General features: G+C 39.5%; 1 pseudogene; it reads left to right on the top strand.

Moving 5' to 3' along the window:
* The first annotated feature begins 1,429 nt into the window (after nucleotides 1-1,429).
* The window catches only part of LOC111220773, a 39,704-nt pseudogene continuing 19,619 nt past the window's right edge, over nucleotides 1,430-21,514 (top strand).

The raw sequence follows: 21,514 nt of genomic DNA, 5'->3' as shown, positions 1-21,514 counted from the left end.
AATCTCTATTTATCCCCCACAGCAAATTCCATTTGTAACACTTGAATAAAACCCAGTAAGGACAGCTCCATGTTTGCTGGCTACAGGTCCAAGGTTGATGTGATAATAAATGTGGTCAGTAACTTTTTAAATCCTGGTGCACACAGAGTTCACTGCTGAGAAGAGAGGAGCAAATCATAAAGGTGAGACACTGTTTGAGCTTCTTATTATAGAATAATGATTATGAGCAGCATAATATGAATTTATAGTTTATACTATGCAAGATAATGATATATTCTGGACAGAAAAAGGTTTAGGTGCAGTACATAAATGAGATTGGAAAGATTCTACCTTAAATGAAACTTGTAAAAGAACTTGCAGCGACTGATGAGTTATCAGTTATTATTAATTGTGTACAGTATATGGGTAGTTTTAAACAACACAGTCCTTACACTGTTGGAGGTCTTCTATTGAACTTTGGCCACTGATTATTCACTCACGTGTTGTGGCGATAAGGACAAATAAGGAACAACGAAAATTCTTCTCAAAGACAGTTATGTTGCAAAATGGGTTAAATGTGTCACTAGATTTCACCCACATCTCTACTATTAAAATACAACATAGAAACGTGTAATAACAATATCAACATAAAGCCACTAAATGTCAGATGACAAGGTTGACAGGTGTGCAATAATCAAATGTGTTACTACTGCTTATTATGGTAGAGTGATTTTGATTGTGCATTGTTCTTTGCATTTAATTAAAAAGTAACATTTCAACTTAATGCAATTTTAACAGTCTGAACGACATACCTGCACAGTTTATAATTTGGATAAAATCGTCTGCTAAATGGGTAAATGCAAATCGAACATATGCAAACAATAGTACTGTGAACCAGTAGACCTGTGGTCTGAAACGGACACTCCATACAATGTGATTCTATGGTAAGGATGATGATGACATAACGACAGCATTTTCTCCCCAAGAACAAGCACACTGAGGGGCAATAACAAATCTTTTAGTGCTGATAACTCAGAGGACGTATTAATCATTGAGGAGGAGCATAAACACTTAACTGCTCTAGTATTTTCCATAGACACATACATTATCGGGATTGTGGAGCATTACCCCATAATAGTAGTAGTCGTAATAATAATAATAATAATAATGAACTTTATTCAACTAAAACCTTTCAGAAACAATGTAACAAAGTACTTTATATGTTAGAAAGTGGATGGAAAGCAACAGCTAACTATGGATGGTCAGAAATGTACCAAAGATCAAGCACACACAGACAAATATACGGCACCAGCCACCTTTGGATTTTAATGATAAACTGGTAGTCACTGGGGATGTGTTTGAGCGAAACATGCATAGTAAGTTGTTTTTATTATGACGTCGACGCGGATAAAGCCCCGGAACCTTTCATTGTGGCGCGATAGCACGTACGGAATGTTTTGATAGTTACACCGGAGAGCCGTCAAGCCGAGAAGTGCCTCCTTCCTCACCTGTACTGTAAGGTCTGTAATATTGTCAATTTTGTTATTATTTGAATATGACTTGCTCGTGTAAATGGTTGCTGTTTTACATATTGGGTATGAGCGGTTTGTCGCGTTTTAACCGTTTAACCTTGGCGAGTAACTTTGTTTTTGAGTGTTCATGTTTCGTAAGTGGCGACCTTTAGCTAGCAGCAGGACTTCGTCATTAGCAGCTAATTGATATGGTTAAATAATCATGTTAATGAAACCAAGATTGCAGAGGACCAGGCACGACTGAGACCCCGTCAGACGTTGACTTTCTCAGTGTGTTCAGGTTGTGAAAAGCTTCTGTGTGACTGCTGGCTAACACTCCCTGTTGGTGATTATGTGTTGATCCAATTATCTAAGCTAGTTGACCAGCCATTCTTAACGTAGCTTCTTGTAAATACTATGCTACAGATTCATGAATTCTCTTAAACTCATTTGTCAGATAGAGCTTTTCTTTCTCATAGTGTAAGTTCCCACGAAACCAGAAGCAGGACAGAGGTAAAATGTTAAGTTAAAGGGTACAGACACTGTACAGACGTTTAATAAGATGTCATTCACCTCCTGTATCTGTGTGTACCAGTGTTTCCCCTTGACTTAGCTTAGCAGACTGTTTATGGTCAGTCATTTGTGCTGTGTGTTGAAACCAGTGTGAAAATAATGAAGTCAATAACTATAGTTACTATAGTACGTGTACTGCTCTAATCAGCCAGGGAGAAACTCAGTGCAGATTATCACTCCACTCAGTGTTAAAGGTGAAAGGTCACTATCTGATCAAGATGTTGTTGTTATTGTGTATTTCAAATTAAACCTAAAACATGCACTCTTGTCTGGTATTTGAACTGTCTTATATTAATGCTCATCATTTGACTTTGGCTACTTAGCAATCATGACCACAGCACTATTATACTGTATGTCACCATAACACACACTGTTAACAGTGGTTAAAGTAGCTGATCATCAGTCGATACTTGCTTCAGTATTATCATCAGATGTTCCAAATAACATGGAAGTAATAGACTCTGTACTTAATTAAATGACCACAAGTCCAAATATGTTGCTTGCATAATAAAGTTATTCTCTACGTTAAAAATGCTGCTGATTATGTACTTATGAAATTGTAATCCATTTTTGATTGTTTAAATTATTAGTCTTTTAACTGAGAAGTTGATAGATCTGAAAATTAATAGACAACAATTTTGATGATAGTTTATCAAGCACAAATGTTACAAATATTACTTTTTGACAGTGGGATGGACAAAACAAGATAACATGGGCTCTACAGAATTGTTGTGGGCATTTCTTAGTGACATTTCATAGACTAAACAATTAATTGTTAAATACAAAAAATAATCAGCAAAATAATTGATGATGGGAGAAATTGACTCACAGGAAGCAGCAGGTTGTAAATGGCTATTTTAACAGACTACTACAGGTAATTGTCAATGATGTAAACCCAGACTTACCTGTGATGTTTTTGTTTGTTTGATGCATTTCCATCTTGATATCTAAACCATATCTAAAGTGTATGTGAGTGAGTATGTGTTCTTTTCTCTTTTTGTTTATAGAAAGTAGCAAAATGCTCATAAAGTCAGTGACCTAAAACATTTCATCATATATTTTATAGGCACTCTTTGCAGACCTGCAGGATGGCCCAGGCAGACAGCAAGGTGCTGGTTCTGGGAGCACTTGCAGGAGTGGCTGGGATCAGTTTGGCTGTGGTGTATTACCAGGGCTTTAGGTCAAGACGAAGAGGCTCATGCCCGGCATTCTACCTCAACCGCACTAATGAACAGGGGAATGGCGTCATGTTGGTGGATGGTCCAGGTCTGGCCACGGGTCAGGCTGAGGTGCTGGAGCGCCTCGAGGCCCTGATCCAGTGTGTGTCCGAACTGAAGGATGAGATGAAGGCGTTGAAGAATGCTCTGCCAACGCTGCAGGACCAAGTACGAGAGGAGCTTAGGGGACGCGAAGAAGCACGTCGAGCCAGCCCTCTGCACAGGACCACGCCGACACGGAGGAAAAGAGCTGCAGGCACTATCACTGGCACCACAGCTGGGGGTCGGAGCTCAGAGGAGGCAGAGAGCGAGGGAGGGTGAGTGTTTTAAATGCTCTAAACAAGGGAGAATATGTATTACTTTCAGTATTCAATTCAATAATGTATCCATACATAATTCTTTTAAATTATGTAACTCACATGACAGTGATGCATTTTCTTCAGTCTACCCCTCAGAGCAAACCTCAGTTATACTGCTAATGTTTATCCTCTTCCCCTCTCAATGACACGCTCACACTTACGTGCCTTATTTGAATCCAGCCGTTGTTTACAGGATTCAGATATTCACAGAGATTCTATTCATTCTTTGACTCTTATGGGTGGAGAAAACACACACACACACACACACACACTATTCGTGGCTATTTTGTAGATCAAATATTAATTCCCCCTTATAGAAGACTATGGATAAGAAGACCTCCCTGATTGGAGGTAATTTTAGATCATCTTTAGCTAAAACAACTGTACAGTGTGTCCATCAAACACTTTGTACACTAATCACACACTGTACCGAGCAACAAATGGATATATTAATGAATCTGAATGATCCCAACATTACAGTCCATTCATTCCAATGAGAGCATCTCATCTCTCACACATCGTCCTGAAAAAGCACCTTCCATTTCTGCATGTACCGTACGCTATAGTACCCAAAATGCAAGCGCACAAGGTTCTCACTCTAACTGCCCACACACATGAATGGCATGGAATTGAATGCCTGGGATGACCAGGACATTTTATTCTTAGGTGTACTGCAGTTTATATAAAGAAAGACGTGTGTAGCAAAAAGTCTTTCTGAATCCCAAGGGATCATGTGACTTTTTGATTGCGGCCACTATGCCAAAATTGCAGCAGAGTGCAGTGCTGCTCTGGTGGGCTGGTGCAGTATCAGGCAGTTGTCTCTAACTGCAGTGGCCGCCTAACATACGACTTACTTATGAATTTGTTTTTTTAAATAATTACACATTTGTATAGTAAAGATACAGAGTAGTGTCTTGTGCTGTGTTCTCCATTAGTGACTAACAGGATAAAGAATATGGTTTTCACAGAAGTTGACCTGTGGTGTATGACTGTATGACTGAATGCACTGAAGGTTGTCCAGTTAATTTGAGCAAAAGAAAATTAAATTATTTTGTATTTTTGTATGAATATTGAAGAAGATAGTTTCTCTAATGATTATTTCATATGTAGCTGTGAACATGAGGAACAATTGACTGTGTGAGAATGTCAGTCAGTTAAATGAACTTGAGTGTTGGTGAAAGTTGATTCTTGTTCTAAAAAGGTCATCAGATGAGGAGTGTGTGGTTTTCTGTGAATCAAAACATATAAACTGTTGAGATTAGATCAGTTAGATGTTAGATCAGAGTGTGTGGAGTTGTGAAATAGACAATTTCACGTGCTCCTTTCAGATCTGTGTTTTTATTCTGGGACTTATTTATCTCAAACTGCCTGCTATGCAGCCTCTCAGTTGAACCTCACTTCCCCACTTTCTGATAGGCTGAACGGGCATAGGCCTGCCGAGGGTCAGTACTACTAACTAAAACTAAGTAACATAACATAATTGATTGGAATTTGCAACTTCTGATATACATCTGGGTATTGGAGTGGACATCACAAACATCCACTGCAACAAATATTACAGCAGGAAGTCTCTGTTCTGTAAATATTATACCCATTATCTGCTTGTTGTGTGACATAACAGTGGATTTAGTCTTTCAATCACAATCCATCAATAAAATTGATAGATTGGTGTTAAAATGCAAACTGAAATGGAAAACGTCCCGCTGTAAGGAAATACAAAAGCTAACATTGCTAGTAAAATGTTATTCTGCTGTCACCAAATGACTATATAGTAAACCTGCACCACTGTTTATTTGTATCTTTGAGTCCATGAAATACCTATGATATCACTCAGGTTGACTGTTTGGGAGAATGAGCTTTGCTCGGAGCAGAAGGCCGTAGAGAGAAATCTGTGATGAACTGAAAAGCCATTGGAAACCTAACGTTCAGAGCAGACTGACATCTGTGCTTTTGTCTCAGAGAGATTACTTACATACATTTACCTCATTATTTGAAACTTTGGCCATGTTTAATATGGACATCTGACATTGTAGCATTAGTAGCATCTGGCAGAAAATAAGGAACAACAAAATACGTCTTCTTTAACATTTTTACATTAATCAAGTTTAGATTTCATTGATCACATATGATATTAACATACAGATGCTGATATTAAATAAACCCCCTTTTTTTAGGTCATTGTTCAGAAACAGCGCTTGTAATATTTTAGAGTCCCTGTCATTATTACATAGTTTCTGCAGCAGACTCCACTGTTTACAGTACAACAGCTGGGCAGATGTTGGTGTAAAATGTATTAAAATGGCTGTAAAATATCTACCTCTGTTACATTCTTTAGAACACAAACCAATGCATTTATATTAATATAGTCCAATATATTAGAATCAGCCACAAACTTTCTTTAGGCTCCAATCATGTAAATCATTCCTGAAGGATAAATACACAACAGATAAACATCTCAACAGGTGGCAAACTGTAATTTAATTTCAGGTTAATTTCCACATGAACAATCTTATATATTGATCAATATGCAGATCAAAAATCCTGTGGACCTCACACTTAACCAGTTAAACTTGCCTACTCGTTTTATGCACTAAATTATAGTTATGACGGTACGTATATGTGCCTCAGGTGCTGCAGAGAACAGCAGACTAATCAAGCACTGCATGCCCAGTCATCCACCTCTACTCTCAGCCAAATGCCTTGAACTCATGCCAACCTTAGAGAGTATAAACAACAGATGTGTTCCTTTTGAATGGACTGCCATTTAAAATCTCATCTTATAAAAACAAATATCCACAGTTAAATGCTGATGATTAAGCCGAGGGTTTAATGTTTTCAGCAGCCAGGCAGACTTCAGTTTTTCTTGGACACGATTATATATATTCTCAGCACGCGACTCAGCTTTGAGTTTTGGTGGTGTAGCACATGGAGGTCTACACAGGGGCCAGGATGGAGATTTTGTCTGTCATTCGAGTACTTAACCTGGATTGACCACTGCTTCAGTTGTGTAGGAGGTAGAGCATGAGAAGTGCCAAGAAGACTTCAAAACACAAGTGCAGCAGCTCTCACCTAGCCACACAGGTTTTATGTGTGCACTAAGCCTCAGATCAGAGCTGTGTGGCTCCTCCCCATCTCTGTTACTTTCCTCACAATGATTAATCAACTGCCTTAGAGCAATCTTTTACAACTACAACAACACAAAGTGGGCCAGCTGAACATCCAGTAATCAGTGTTGTGTTTTACCATCTGTGTCCTCTAAGAATCACATTCCTTTTTTTTTGTTTGTTGTTTCCAGGAAAGACACCAACGTCACTTGTTATATAACGTTTAAGATGCTTGAGATAATTCAGATGCATGTGGGCAGAAACATATCAAATTTTGTCAATGCGGTTTTCTTGGTTCTTGTCTCTTGAACGTTAATGTAGCATCTGTATTCATTTCATTTTCAAGCAGTAAATCTTATTTAACCTGTTTCAACCAGCGTGAAAAGTTGTGCTATCACCCTAAAAGTATTTCAGGTCATGTGCATTTGTTGCCATTGGAAGTAAGACAGCTCATAGACAGGTGATCATAGTCTTCTTTTATGATGGATAAACATGTCAGATCATCCTGCCTGTACTTATGTTAGCATCACCCTGCTCACTGGCTAGAGGAGCAGGTGGAGGTGCGAGACAGCCTGTTTGAGTGACAGTCGTTGGCTGCATCAAATGCTCTTAATTACAGCTCAGGTTATTATGCTTGAAAAGAAATCACATCACGCACACACCTCCCATAATTAAAGAGCCTTTCCTGCCGCTCTGTTATTTGCATGAGCAGAGGGTGTGGGGGTGAGTGGGAATAGCACAGTGAAGAAATTCCAGCCCCTTAGGGAATCGTGTGTGTTCTCCCAAAGGAGCCAGTTACACCCCTAATCCTCACATCCATTTAAAGGCTCTCGGTGTCTGTTCAGCCTGTGGAAGTATAATATCTCAGCACAATACCCCCATGAGAGCCGTGATTCTAAAGGCTGGGTAGTAGTCATTGCATGTTTGTTAAAATGTAAAGCCTTAATAATACATTTAAAATGAGCAGGATTAGTGTATTTATTGCTTGGTGCAAAATGTAAGTTTGCAAGCACCCATCTCAAGGTGCTGCATGCTCTCAGTTTTACAAGCAATGAGCAACTGATTTAATAAATTAGCAGGAAAAAAAATCTTAAATTTTCAAATTTTTATATACTAATGTATATAATGTTGTTATTGGGGCAACACATTTCCAACAGGGGGCATCATGCACATATAAACAGGGCCTTCCACAAATCTTCATGCAAGCCGTGCTGCAGAACATCACAAATAAGCAAACGACTGTTTTTATAACTTTCTGGAGTTGATTGCTTAATGATTTTGTGTTGACATGTTATTTCTGGTTGTATAATTATATTGATTACAAAATATAGAAATTATTGTTTTTCCTTTTCTTTGTAGATCAGACTTTGTCCTGTGTGCTTACAGAGAGATTTCAAGTGTGACCAGTGTTGGCACATTGATAAAACAGTCTAGCTCCAATCGGAGTCTGTGTCGTCATAATAATAATAATAATAACAATAATGTTCACCAGTAACAGAACAATTAGTGTGACAAGATGTCAAAATTATGAAGCAGGGTTGTGTCGATCACAATAGGGAACATGTGGACCCAGCCACTGGCACGTTGAACTCCATTCACTCCTCATATGTCACAACAGCGTCTTCAGCGCTACCTCTTTTCAGGTAAGGAGACCCATCAATCACCCTGTCCGTGTGCCAAGCTGTCAAAGGCCTCATTTAAAAGTGTCTTGTAGGAACTTGTAATTCCTTGAACAGTTCCCACTAAGTTTATTATTCACATCACGTCGCTGTAGCTCAAGGATATTACCTCTTCTTTTTTCCTTGTCCAAAAAATTGCATTTATGCCACTGGATAGTTGTTGATTTAAGCAGATTTAAGAAGCAGTTTTGTTTAGTGACGGGGCAAGCCTGGTCAACACACACAGAAATGTTTAGAAAGAGAGAAAGGAGCTCATTGTCTGCTTTGTGATTAAAAGCTTTAGTCTGTCTTCCCCGTGACGTCATGGTACATGTTGCTCCGCAGCTGTCCGCATCCAAGTCATTCACATTAATATCTTCAGATTCATACTTCAATGAAAAGCTCTTAGCCAAATAAACATATTTATTAAGTTGAGTTTTAAGAGTACAGTATACAGAGAGCAGACACTTTCACCTGTCTGTTGTGTCCCCAGTCAACTGTCCGTCTATACCTGACTCCATTCATGTCTGCTTTAAAGCTCCAAATTTTACACTTTTCCAGTGTTTTATTTAAAGCGTTGATCCATGCGAAGATATATTTGTGGGTTTTAAGGTCGGTGAGCCAATCAGAAGATAGGAGGCTCTGAGCTTCTCTTCTGATTGGCTGACGGTTGGCTGAGTGATTGAATAAAAAAATTAGCAGATTTCAGGTAAACACCACAAACTAAATCCTGCAAAGCTGGATGGTGGGTCCAGGTGAGCGGGGGTTGTGGCATGGCTGAGGATGGTGACTGCTTTGATGATTGCTTTATGACATCATAAAGTTACAGAAGTCCTGACGGCTGGTTTTAAGGCTCAGTTTCTGAATACAGGCTGTGTGCATTTCTCTGTGGACTGAGGCTTTGATACTTTCACAGTATCAATATAGAACCTAGACCTGCTTTATAATCAAACACATGGACATCTACCTTTATACTATATGGGACCTTTAATGGTCCAACAACCTCGACTTTAAAATGCTCATGCAAATTTGGGGAATAAAGAAATGTTGATATTTCCAATTATCTGTTACATTAAAACAGCTATAATCACTAGTTTTTATATTAACAATAGATCACCTGCCTACATATATGTGAAAGGAGTCACTCTTAATAATGAACCCACAGAGAATTATCAATGTTTTCACCTGCAGCTGTGTGGTTATTGAGTGTACTTGATGACTTGGTAAATCTATTATTAGAGAAGGGAACTTCTCTTCATGTCACTGGCTCTTTTTCATTCACATTTCTTTTCTGTTTCTTAGAAATTTCTAGAGTTTCATTCTCTTCTAGTGAATGTGTCATTCTGTCTCCTGTTCAAATTTATTTCTCGCCTCTTTGCCTTTTGGCAGAATCACAAGCCAGAGCGTCATTTGTATACAACTATGCACAAACCCCAGTCTCCAAACTTGTTTCTTCCTCCTACTATTTTAAGAACAAAGAGAAGAGTTACTTATGGTTGCATGAACACACAAGGTGAATGGTTGTATTCATTATTAACTTGTGACGTTATTTTGTGTCTGTGAGAAATGAATGACAGGTTATTTTTCATCCCATGTCTATTTTCCACCTGTATTACTTAACACAACCGAGCAGGGTATAGTTAGAAACCCGGTCTGTTGTCAGCAGGTGGCTCAGCAGCTGAAAGTGGAAGTTAAAATCTAAAGAGTCAATCCCTGTCCAGCCTTTTGGGGGGTGTTGAGAATGAACAACTGGACTCTCTCCAGTCAAGACAGCCATTGTTGTAGCGCAGGCTTTCCTTGGTACTGCCATCACAGCTCCACACACTGAATAAGACGGGCTGCATGTTCCAAGGCCCGGTTGATGTTGGGATGGTAACTCAGGTTTGTTTTGAATAGTGTAACCAAGGAGACTGCCATTACTAAGCCCTATTGAGAGATCCCGTCATTGCCCCTTTGGGTCTGTATACTGAAAGGCTGATCTCACTCAGTGAGCACACAGCCTGTTAAAAACAAAACTTGAACCTTTCCAGTCTTTGACTTTACATAGTGAGAGTGTTGTGAGGTTGGACTCAGCATGGGTAGATACTGCACTGTTTCGTTTAGCTGAATACAAAGAAGAAGATAAAACCTGATGTTGAGGTGGACCAGATTTACTGATTCTGGTTCTGACTTGGTTTAATAAGTTCTGCTTATTATACATTTCAGTAATCGGTTTTAAAATACCTGTGTATGTTAGATTAGCTATATTACTGTAAACAAAACTCCCCCATGCACAGCCAATATTGGTAATCAGGTGCTGGTTGTTTGCAAGAAGTGAAAATCAAAATGAACCACCGCACACTGAGATGACTTCACTGTGACTTTGATTAGAGCAAATAACACATTTCTCCTTTGGCTTCTGCAGGTTCACTCAGTAGAATTACAAGAGCATTCACAGGTGCAATAAATACATATACATGGATCACATGACCAATTATCACAGTCTTCACTTTGTCATTTTTGCAACATTTTTTTCAAAAGGTAAAATGACAATAATATTGCACAAAATAGCATATGTTTATTATCACAGCATTGTAAATATTACATAGAGTTACACTGTTTTACACAGTGTAAACACAAATAAGGAAATTAACAACTATATACACAACTGACATCTATATTACTGGATTACTTTATTTAGGATTACCATAGAGTTAAATGATTTTACTCATTATCAATTAAACTAACATTCTTTTGACTAAACTCAATATCTTCAGTTTCAGACTTTTTCTTGGAAAAAAACCCAGCAATTTACAGACGTCGGACTGGAAAAATTTGATATGAATTTTTAAATGACTGAACGATTAAATGGGAGGTTGGAAAAAATAATCCACAGCTCATTCAAGAATGAAAAAAATCGTTAGTCGCAGCCCTACTCCAAATCTCTTATTTTGTTTGATCAACAATGGAAAAAAGCCAAAGGTATTTAATTTATAGTGATGTAAAACAGAAAAGCAAGCAGCTGCTCATATTTGTGAGCTTGTGAATGTTTGTGTATTTTTTAATTTTGTTAAATTTTTGCATGTAAGAACAGGTATTAAATGCTCTTTTCTGCCCTGCCCTTGAATTTGCCTGCAGAAAATAATTTCATTTCTTGTCATGTGTGAGTCATAGGAAGGCCTGCTAGTATATTATGTACCTAGATAGTGTTGGTATAAAGATGACAGTATTTAAACTTGTTCTTTCAGAGCCGTGCACTTCTAGAAACATTGCAAGGATAATAATGGTTCCCGCACAAACATATATACATTACATAAAAACACACAGTATTACAAATAGATCCTTAGCTCCTTTTTTCTTTCAACTCAAGTGATTCATGAGCCGTGGAATGGCGTGACAGGAATGCGCTGATCACTCAGTACTGAGCTGCCTGTCTCTCCAGCTCCACTGAGTAAATAACTGCAGGGAGGGAGGAAAAACGGACTGCTGAATGAATAAAAGAACAAAAGGATGAATGAATGAATTAGGGATGAATGAATGACACAAAGTACAATAATGTGACTGTCTTGCTACAGTTTAATGGCAGGCCTGTTTATTGCTCTATAATATGGTGTGGCCAGACAGAAAAAGGAAGACCACAACAGTCAGAGTAAACACTGAAGCACACCCATTCAGATTTTTTAACGCTGGGGTGTATTGGCCAATAAACGGTTTGAGCCTTGCCTGCAGGTTTTAGGGTTTACTCAGGGGTTAGTGCAGAGAGCGACATTGTAGAAAGGCTTTGGAGCACAATCCCAAAATGATGGTATGAAAACAGATGGAGATTATAATGAAGATACTATAAAGTCTAGTTTCTTGCAGTTACAGTGATTCTCCGTTTCCTACTAAGCCACTGAATGTGAATGAAGTACAGTCTGACAGGTCACAGAGTTCACACTCTATATCACAAAAAATTTCAACTACTTCTACTTTAAAGCTAGAATATGTAACTTTTGAAAGAATGAAAAACAAAATCTTCATTAAAGTTAAATTAATGAGCAATAAAAAGCAGCCTTTGCTCAATTTAATACACTCGGGGGTCTTGCCTTCACAGCCTAACTTGGTCTGTTATGACCAGTAGATAATGGTGGCTAAAGTTAGCTGATGTGTGCAAATTTTAGATAGATATTGCTGTGTAATGGGGCTTTCAGACAGGATGCGGTCTTAGCTTCGCTCAGCACTCAGGTCAGCGTACACCTCAGGGGAGTCGCGGAGGACGGAGCAAACATAGGAGTTTTCCAAACTTCTAGCGGGACACATCACTGTAGTGATGAAGTGGGAAACCCTTACTGTGTTTACAGTCTTTTGTTGCCAGCAACAAAGATGCATCTTTCCAGTGCTAAGAAACAGGCGTTAGCACCAGGGACTGGCACCCTTTCCACAGTGACCGGTTTCAGGTGTACATTTCCTTTACTTTCCGTGCCTGGCTAGATGCCTAATTTCTATTGGCTGTGCGGGTGCCGGGCAGCGTGCTTGCGTGACAAAATCATCGTGACGTGGCGCAATCCAATGGAAATAACTGATGTTTCCCGTTTCAGCTCCGTAACATTATGACCACTTTCTACGTGTGCTGCTGTTACACTACATTTTAGCATTTACCATTATTTTGAAATTGTCACTTGTAACCAGTAAAAAAACATTTAATTGTTTTGCATTAATCCTGCATTAACTAATGTTTTCTCCACTTGGGGGCAGCAAAAACAAATAATTTCATTCATTATTAATTAGAAATATGAATGTAGTAGAGTTTCAACACTGACAAATTGTGATCTTTAAAGTTGATATGGTGAACTTGTGAGCTTATAGTTGCTTGTTGCTTGTACACACACTCAGAAATGGGAAGCAACATTAGCATTCATTTAGGATTTGTGTTTCTGATCTGGTGAATGTAAGTCCGATATTCTTAAAGAATTGTGATTTATTTTTTTATATAAAAATATTGACTCTAGCAGCTTTAAAGCAGATTTATTTTAATTGAAATTGCAATACGTTTACATCATAACAGAAAACACAACATTGTGTAGATTCCCTTCATCTAAGCACGCACCATTGCAGCTCTGTATGTGTTGTTGACTTTGTCAGCTGCGGAGCTTCATTCTTGACAGTTCCTTTTTATTGACTGAAGAAAATCTCAGCAGCTCAAGTGCCCTCATATTACTCCTGTAATCACAGCACTCTGGGTTGAAGGTGTGTGTGTTGTGGGGTGGAGTCAGGAAGCAGCCTCCAGCACGAGGCACCTGTTGGGTCTGTGGTGTTTCTGTCTGTGGCCCGCTCTGACACATCCCCCCAGAACCGTGGCTCGCAGCCCAAAATGTTCCCTTAACCATCAATGACGCACATGCAGCCGCTGGCAACACTCAATAGAGGCTTTTCATATTTTCACCCTTGTCTATTTCTTTCATTGCTACCTATACTGTTAATATAGCTATTTTGTTTTACTGCTGCTTCTTAAGTGCTAGCTTGGGGTGTTAGTTCATACATCTACAGTAGTTGAAAGGCTACCATAAAGCATCTAATGTGAGTGTTGCATGCCTCACCCTGACAAACAAGTCTCCCTGTGTTCATGTAAAAGCCTTCAGGTATCCACGTTAAGACGTCAAGAGTTTCTTAACAGCTAGTATTCATAAACAATTAAGTGACCCACTTATGTAAACAAACCTGGTGCCATTTGGGTGTAAACAGGCAGTGAAGATTGATACTTTATAATCAGCATGGCATGGCAGAAAAACGGCTCGTAAAAACGCCCATTAAGACGGGATTTTGATTGATCTGAAAAACTTCTCAGCTGATGTGTTTTCATTCCACCTCACCAGTAGGATATGGTTTTAGATTGAGGTACCAGGACGCAGACCATTGTCTTGCATTTTTTAGGGAAACGAGCAACATTTATTTGCTGTTTATTCATGCTTTGCGTGGGTGAAGCTGCACATCAGGAGGATGGAGACAGTCTTGTCTTGTGATTGGACCTGCTAGAGTATTCAGTTCAGCTCTCTAATTTTTAAAATTTTCCTTTATTTAAGCAGTGAAAATAGTCTCATTGAGATTGGGTTCTCTTGTTCAAGAGAGACTAAAATAAACCTTTTATACATAGACAGACATAAATGTGACGCAAGTGTGAAAACATCAGTATAACCTTTCAAAATGTTCCAGTGAAAGAATCCACAGCAAACAAAACAAACTGCAGCAAAACTGATACTGCACCTTTTCTTTTACTGACACATTCTGCCCTCTGTTTTTTTTGTGCGTTCAGGTATATGACTGCACTGACAGACTCTGAGGAAGAAGAGCCAAGTGATGCAGAACAGAGGGATGAAGAACAGCCTGCGGACAAGTTATGTGTCCTCCTTGAGCGGATCGACTGTCTGCATCAGGGCACTGAGTCTGACAAAAGGGAAAGTCTCAAAATCCTCTTGGAGCAGAGAGAGGAGGTGTGTTTAACTGGTTGTTGACCCTGCATATATTCACTTTGTAGCTGTTTAGCTGTGTCCTAACACTTTGATGTACTTCTGTAGTTTGGACAGAACTCATCATTTCTGTGGCGCCTAATCCGAGCTTACTGTGATGTTCATGACGTCAGCTCCACTCAGGAGGAGAAGAAGACCCACGCAGAAACTGGTAATTTACCAAACCATGTTTTATGCCTCATTTGCTGAGCATCCCAGTAAGGATGTGAGGTACTATAATGTCATAACCGCAGCTGGAGCCTCAGATGTCAGTGTCTCATCTGGGAAAACCTAAATCTGTGCAATTCTGTATTTCTGCAATGATCTCAGTCAGTTGGTTTGAGTTGTTGGCCCACGATGAATTGGCAACTTAGAAAATACACGTGGCAACAGTCTACAATGGATCAGATAGGATTAACTGCAAGTGTGATCTTCACGTGGTGCATAGTCATCCATTTTAATAAAGAAGCACTCATAAAGTCTGAGTTGGTACTGATATGTCATATTTCAATATCTGGCTGTATTACTTAAATATCCCCACACAGTGCTGCTGATGCTAAATGAATAACAATATCTAAAAAAGCCTTTGTTAACTGTTCACTGTTTATTTGGTTCTTGATATAAGACACAGACATTTATAGGCAGGTTAAAGGTCAAATCCTCAATAGATTTACTGTGACCTCACAAACATGTTTCTGGCCATCACTGAAGAATTCACACACTGGTAATGACACATTTAACACAAATGTCTAACGGGATAAAACGGTGACATGATGACATTTTATATCCAAGCGATTAACAGTTTGACATTGTGATGTTTTGCAAAAACACTAATTCAACACCATAACTCAGGAACAGAAGAAGAGGTTGTGACTTTATTTCTGGCTGGTTGGTGGAGGCATACAACCACAAGATGGTAAATCTTTTTTTTTTTTTTTTTTTTAATGTTTTTATGTTTTTCAATGTGTAGAAGTGCCACAGTTATGGACAAAGCTTGTTTATTATTTAGATACATCTGTTTTTTTGTTTGTTTTTTTTAATTTGCATAGTAGCACTATTTACTGGACATTCATCTGATATGCCTCAAAGTCAATATCGTACAATTTGGCAGATTTGTGACCAAGGCCCCTTTTAAGAGTAGGGTACAGTGACTGTCTGTGCTTGTCTTGTATTACACTCTAAGACTTTGTACGATAGATTGTAATGCTTTTTTTGTCACAAACTAAGGCTGTTGTGTGATTCGGTTCTGAAGTTCAGACTGGATTGGCCTGTTCCTCTGTGATCCTTCCTCATCAGTGTGCCTCTAATTAGAGCTGGCCAGGCGCCCACTGCAGCGACACCTTTGTCGCAGCAAAGTTGAGGGTGTTAGATACATGGATATTTAAAGCAGCAGGGCATCATATTTAACATTCATCGGGATATTAATAGAGCAGATGGAATGAGACACTCTCCACTGGGTGATGAAGGATTTAAAACTGAGCTCTCTTCCTGTATTGCATTTCATACCACTTGTTTTTTATTGCTTTAATCCAGCGCCTGCTGATGTTTCTTCATGTATGCATGTCCTGTTGTGTTTTCTCAGGCAACACACGCCTCAACTCCACTAATCCGCACTCTCTTCTTTTGTCATATGAACAAGAATGTCCGCGGTGAATTGCATGCATTGAATATGTGTTTCAGCAGAGCATCAGTATCTGTTGTCTTATCTTTCCTCTCCTCTTAGGGAAGACAGTCGGTGAGGAGGCTGTGAGCCTGAACCCTACATGTGCTGAAAGTCATCAGTGGTAGGTTTGAGTTGTTTCCTTCCTTCCACATTTCATCATTTAACAGCTGCGTCTTGTTCTTTTCAATAAAGTCTTTCCAGCTGCCATTTCAAAAGCAAATCAAGCATACGTGAAGATACAGTTTGATGGCATGTGACTTGCTATCACTGAGCCCCATTATGGGAATCACCGATAGTTGAATTAGACAGAATGAAAACATAAAACAGGTACTTTCCCCACATGAGGGGGCTGTGCTTTTGAGTGACGTGCCTGCCAGTGCCTGGAGCAGCTGTTCCTCAGTGTTTGACTGGCTGTTTGACTCAGGTATTTCTTTGGGCGATTTAGTAAATGTAAGTTGAATGAATCAAGAGGAAACTCTTGAGAAAAAGCCCACAGGGGTAGATGTCAGAGTGACTTAAAATGTACATTATGTTCATTTATTCTTTGGGCCCAATGCTATATGCTTTGCAGACATGCATGTTTGTGAGATAATAAGTAGCTTACCTCCTAAACATCTCCTTCCTGCAGGTCACCCCCTCATCCACCCGATAGCATCACATCCACTTTCAGGAATGTAAACACGGCCCAAGTTCGCTTCGCTCAGATAGACTGACGGTTACACTGGAATAACTCTTGATTAATGGTTGTCTGTTATTGCAGTTGTTGTTCCTGTATGTTGGCAGTTGTGTCACAGCACGAGCTGCACAGCTTTAGTGTTTGAATTTACACAGGTGTTGCACTTGGTGGCAAGGCATTGTTGGGTAACATTTGTCTGCGTTTGATGTACTATGTTCGTGCTGTGGTCTATTCTCTGATTTGTTCTGCAGAAATTACTGAGAAATGATTATTTGGTTGCAGCTAGTGGACATTTCTCTGGGTGTTCTTTAATATAACAGTAAGTTAAGGGAACTGTTGCAGCCATAGGTGATTCTCAGACAAATTAAAGGAAAGGAAATCAGGAGAACCTCTGCTCCCCTTGTATACCTCCATGGTTGCTCTGTGACTCAGGGAAAAAAAAAAACCTTGCTTTAATTAGTTGTGCAGAGAGGGCCTGATGGCATGCATCCCATTCGTATTTGTGCAGGCCCCAGTGGTGCATTCCCCTCCTGAAACACTGCTCATGTCAAAACTTGACTGCTGATGATACATGGACTCCCTGGCTGCAGTAGTGAGATGAAGATTGCACCAGATGCAACTGTGAGATCAGCTACAAAGTCTGCTTCAACTACACTGACAAAAAAATGATACAAGGCCCCTTTTTATTTAGATTTGGTCAACTCATGTTCAACATTCAGGCCTGGATATATGAACTGCATACGTTAAAGAGAGCTTTGTGTTTGCTTGTTTATATAAAACTAGTTTCCAAAGTGTACCTATTTGTTATCGTTAATTACTTCCCCTCAATTAGTGTCCTGTGTAATTGAGATCATGTGGTTACTTTCTATATACATGCGTGTGAAGATTTCTCCTGGAAAACAGACCCACAACGCCTGCTGGAGCCAGCAGCCCTGTTTGCTCTGTTCGTTAGGGAATAATTAGCATTAGCTCATGCACATACCGCAGCACCCGAGACGTTAAGTGAAATAGAAGGCCGTGTTTGTTTAGTTAATTAAGACCAACAGCTTTAAAAAAGCTTAATGCTTAATCCTATATCCACTAATGGAATTTGTAAGATTCTTAAACCGAGCAGAAACGCAGCCTAAGTTGAATGGACAGGGCAAAGTAGGTAAAGCCGCACTTTGAGAGGGGAGGAGGCAGGGACTGGGGACGGTGCCAGGCAGTGTTGCAAGGAAGTTTATGTCTGAGGTAACTGTTTACTTAGTGTACCGATGCCGTGAGAAAACTTGTCACCTGTTTTCCTGAATGCCGCCCAGCTCGTCACAATTTGGCAGAAGTTGTTTAGACATGCTGCCAGTCAGTTCCTGCTCTGCCACTGAAACTACTTATAGAGACTTCTTTACATAGCCTCAGTGAATGTATGGCTTTTTAAACCTTTCCATTGCCATCTACCCTAATTTAACTCGATTAAAGTCTTGGAAAGGGTTCAAACGGATGCTGAATATTTTTTTAAATATGAAAGTCCACATGAATCCACAATAAAGTTTTATATCAGCTTTTTTTAATCTTGTAAAAAATATGGCACAAACAAGATAAATGCATAACTGAAATGTGCACGCAACATCACTAACACATAAACAGTTAATTAATTAACAGAGAAAGACGATGCTGTGTTCAACATCATGATGACTGTCAGCCATCGGCCCAACCCTACCCAAAGCACGGCCCGCTGACTCACTCTTACTCCTCACAGTGGCTAAAATCCTCGAAAGGCAAGAATAACAAAAGTGTCAACTTTGATGCAGCACAACCTCTGTTGTGTTATAGCAGTTTTTAATTAATTACAGTGCCAAATGTCAGAGTGTCATATTACTTGTTTTATTTAATACAAAAGTAGACATGATTCTCTTTTTTTTAACCTGTTAGTTTTTCATCCAGAAACCCCCAAATAATATTTAAAGGCATAAGAGAAAGTATATGTTAAGTGGCCTTTGCCAATCTTGAATATTGGTTCACACACTTCCTAATCACAGAATCTGCATAATGATGATTGTTCAGTGTAAAACGTGAAGTTGTTTTATAGTAGCAGTAAATGTTGTATCTTCAATTAAAATATTCTGTTATAGGAATTAATTTTTTACAATCCATTCATATTTGCAAGTTTGAAGCAAAATATATAGTCCCACCATATTATTATTTATGATGATTATGATAACTGATGATTTATTTTTAATTAGGTTGTCTATTCAGTATATTCACATATTGTAGCTGATAAACTCCGGTGACCAGAAAGCATTTTCACTCAGAGGTCTTTGAGTGACAGCTGAGCTGGTAGGGTGAGGAGGACCATCTCAACAAACCTGCTCTGTTGTATCTGTACCTTGCAGGGCAAGTCACAGGTGTGAGTGAACACACACTGCCTCTGTGAAAGATGCAACCACTGCAGCGGTGCACGACTTCAGGGGCTGATCCTCCAAAAGTGTCAGAATCTAGACCAAATGTATCTTACTGTGCTACATTACAAGTAGATTTATCATCTTCACATCACATTGCAGATATGCTGCTAAAGGTCAGTGTACTAAACATTTTAGCTTGTCATTTCATTTTGCCTAAATTAGTACAATCAAGAGAAATTTGCAAGAACTATAAAGAGGCTGATATTATGTTTTCCTGGCCAATATTTTGGTCTATAAGTATCAAGTAACAATTTAAGGAATGTTTTATATAAAGTGAATATGTAAAAAAGACAATAATCACTCATATACTGTCATCAGATTTAAAAAAAAAAAAAAAAAAAAAAATTTCAACATTGATATTGGTGCTGGTATTGGTCCAGTATCTGTCTGGCTCTGGTGTACACATTCACAAACGTTTATGTTTAACCACAATTTGAAAAACTGTGCAACTCATTCTGTGGGTTTGTATTTGTTTGTGTAGCACTAAGTCAGTGCCCACAGTGAAAGGTCTCAGACTGTTACACAGTAACCAGGGATTACACTAAATAACCCAAAACTTCCACCTGTTGAAAACTACTGATGTGCAGCTGGAAGTTAAACATTTGTTAAACAGTAAAACATCGCTTGTGCACTGGCCGTTTGAAGACCTGAAGTGATGAATGAATGAATGTGATGTCCGACAGTTATCACCCCACAACAGATTACAGGTACTTTCCCACTCTGTCATGCACCAAATCTCTGTACTTCTCCCAGGAGAGGTGGGTGAGGACTCTTTTGAAGTTGTCTGTGTACGGAGGCACTTGACTTACTCAAAGAGCACCACTCAGATGGATACAATCAGCATCTACACACCTCTCCACGCTGTCACCTGCTGAAGTTTTTAATTCCCTGTGCGTGTCAGAGTAGACACCTCCACCTCTCCTCTCTCAGGTTTCATTCTTTAGATGCTGTCCGGTAGTGTCGCAGATCTTTCTAGTAAACCACTTCACTAAAGAGAGCTGGTGTGTGGATAGTGTGGGATATACTGTAGTGTGAGTTGTGTTTTTGCCTGTGTGTGAGTGAGTGAGTGAGTGAGGAAGATATACCTCCACTGTGTTACACGAGGTGCTTTCGTGACAGTGAGTGTGAGGCCTATTTGTATAATCTGGGCTTGCTGACGGCTGGGAGATGTGATTGCATTTTTGTATCGCCGGCTTTGTTTATAGGTGCGTTTTCAATGATCCCACCGTGTGAATTCAGCCCCTGGAAATCCCTGACTATAGGGCCTCTCTGATGGTACAAAGGCCCATGGATTAAGCAGGGAGCCTGTGGCAGTGCCAGTCGGAGGAGGGGGGTGGGGGGTGAAGTGGGGTCACTTTGACCTCCACAAAGAATACTTTAATTTCAAACACGTGCCTCTCTTTGCCGCAGTCATCGTTAGTGTCACCGTGGCAGCATTGTGCTCTGTTCCCGGTAGCTGTGGAAACCCTGTGTGTGTGCGTGAACTTCAGACCTCGCTGTGGGAACACTTGACACACAGCCACAAATCCCACCTCCCATGCAAAGAAAACACTATCAGCTCGTTCTGTCATAGACTGAGTATATCGGCGCACTTCACACACTCCCACACATTGTCTCACACAGGTTGTCCTTGAATTCCTCAAGTTCCTCCTCCTGTTTCTGTACAAGTTTTAGCATGGAGTCTTGCCCTGGCCCTCTTTGTTTTTGAATGAGCTCTCTATGTTTGGATTTGAAGGCTGAAATCAATCTGCTGTTTCCACCGAGCAGCTGACACTTAGGCCCTTTTGTTTTTGCCCATTAGAGTAGGGGATTTCACTGAGCCGCGGTAAAAAAACGTGCACAAACCTTGTACATTTAAGTGTTCTGTCCTTCTTA

Source organism: Seriola dumerili, unplaced genomic scaffold (assembly GCF_002260705.1).
Source record: "Seriola dumerili isolate Sdu_G_001 unplaced genomic scaffold, Sdu_1.0 BDQW01000073.1, whole genome shotgun sequence".
In the NCBI taxonomy this organism is placed as follows: Eukaryota; Metazoa; Chordata; class Actinopteri; order Carangiformes; family Carangidae; genus Seriola; species Seriola dumerili.
This window is presented reverse-complemented; position numbering and strand designations above follow the sequence as displayed.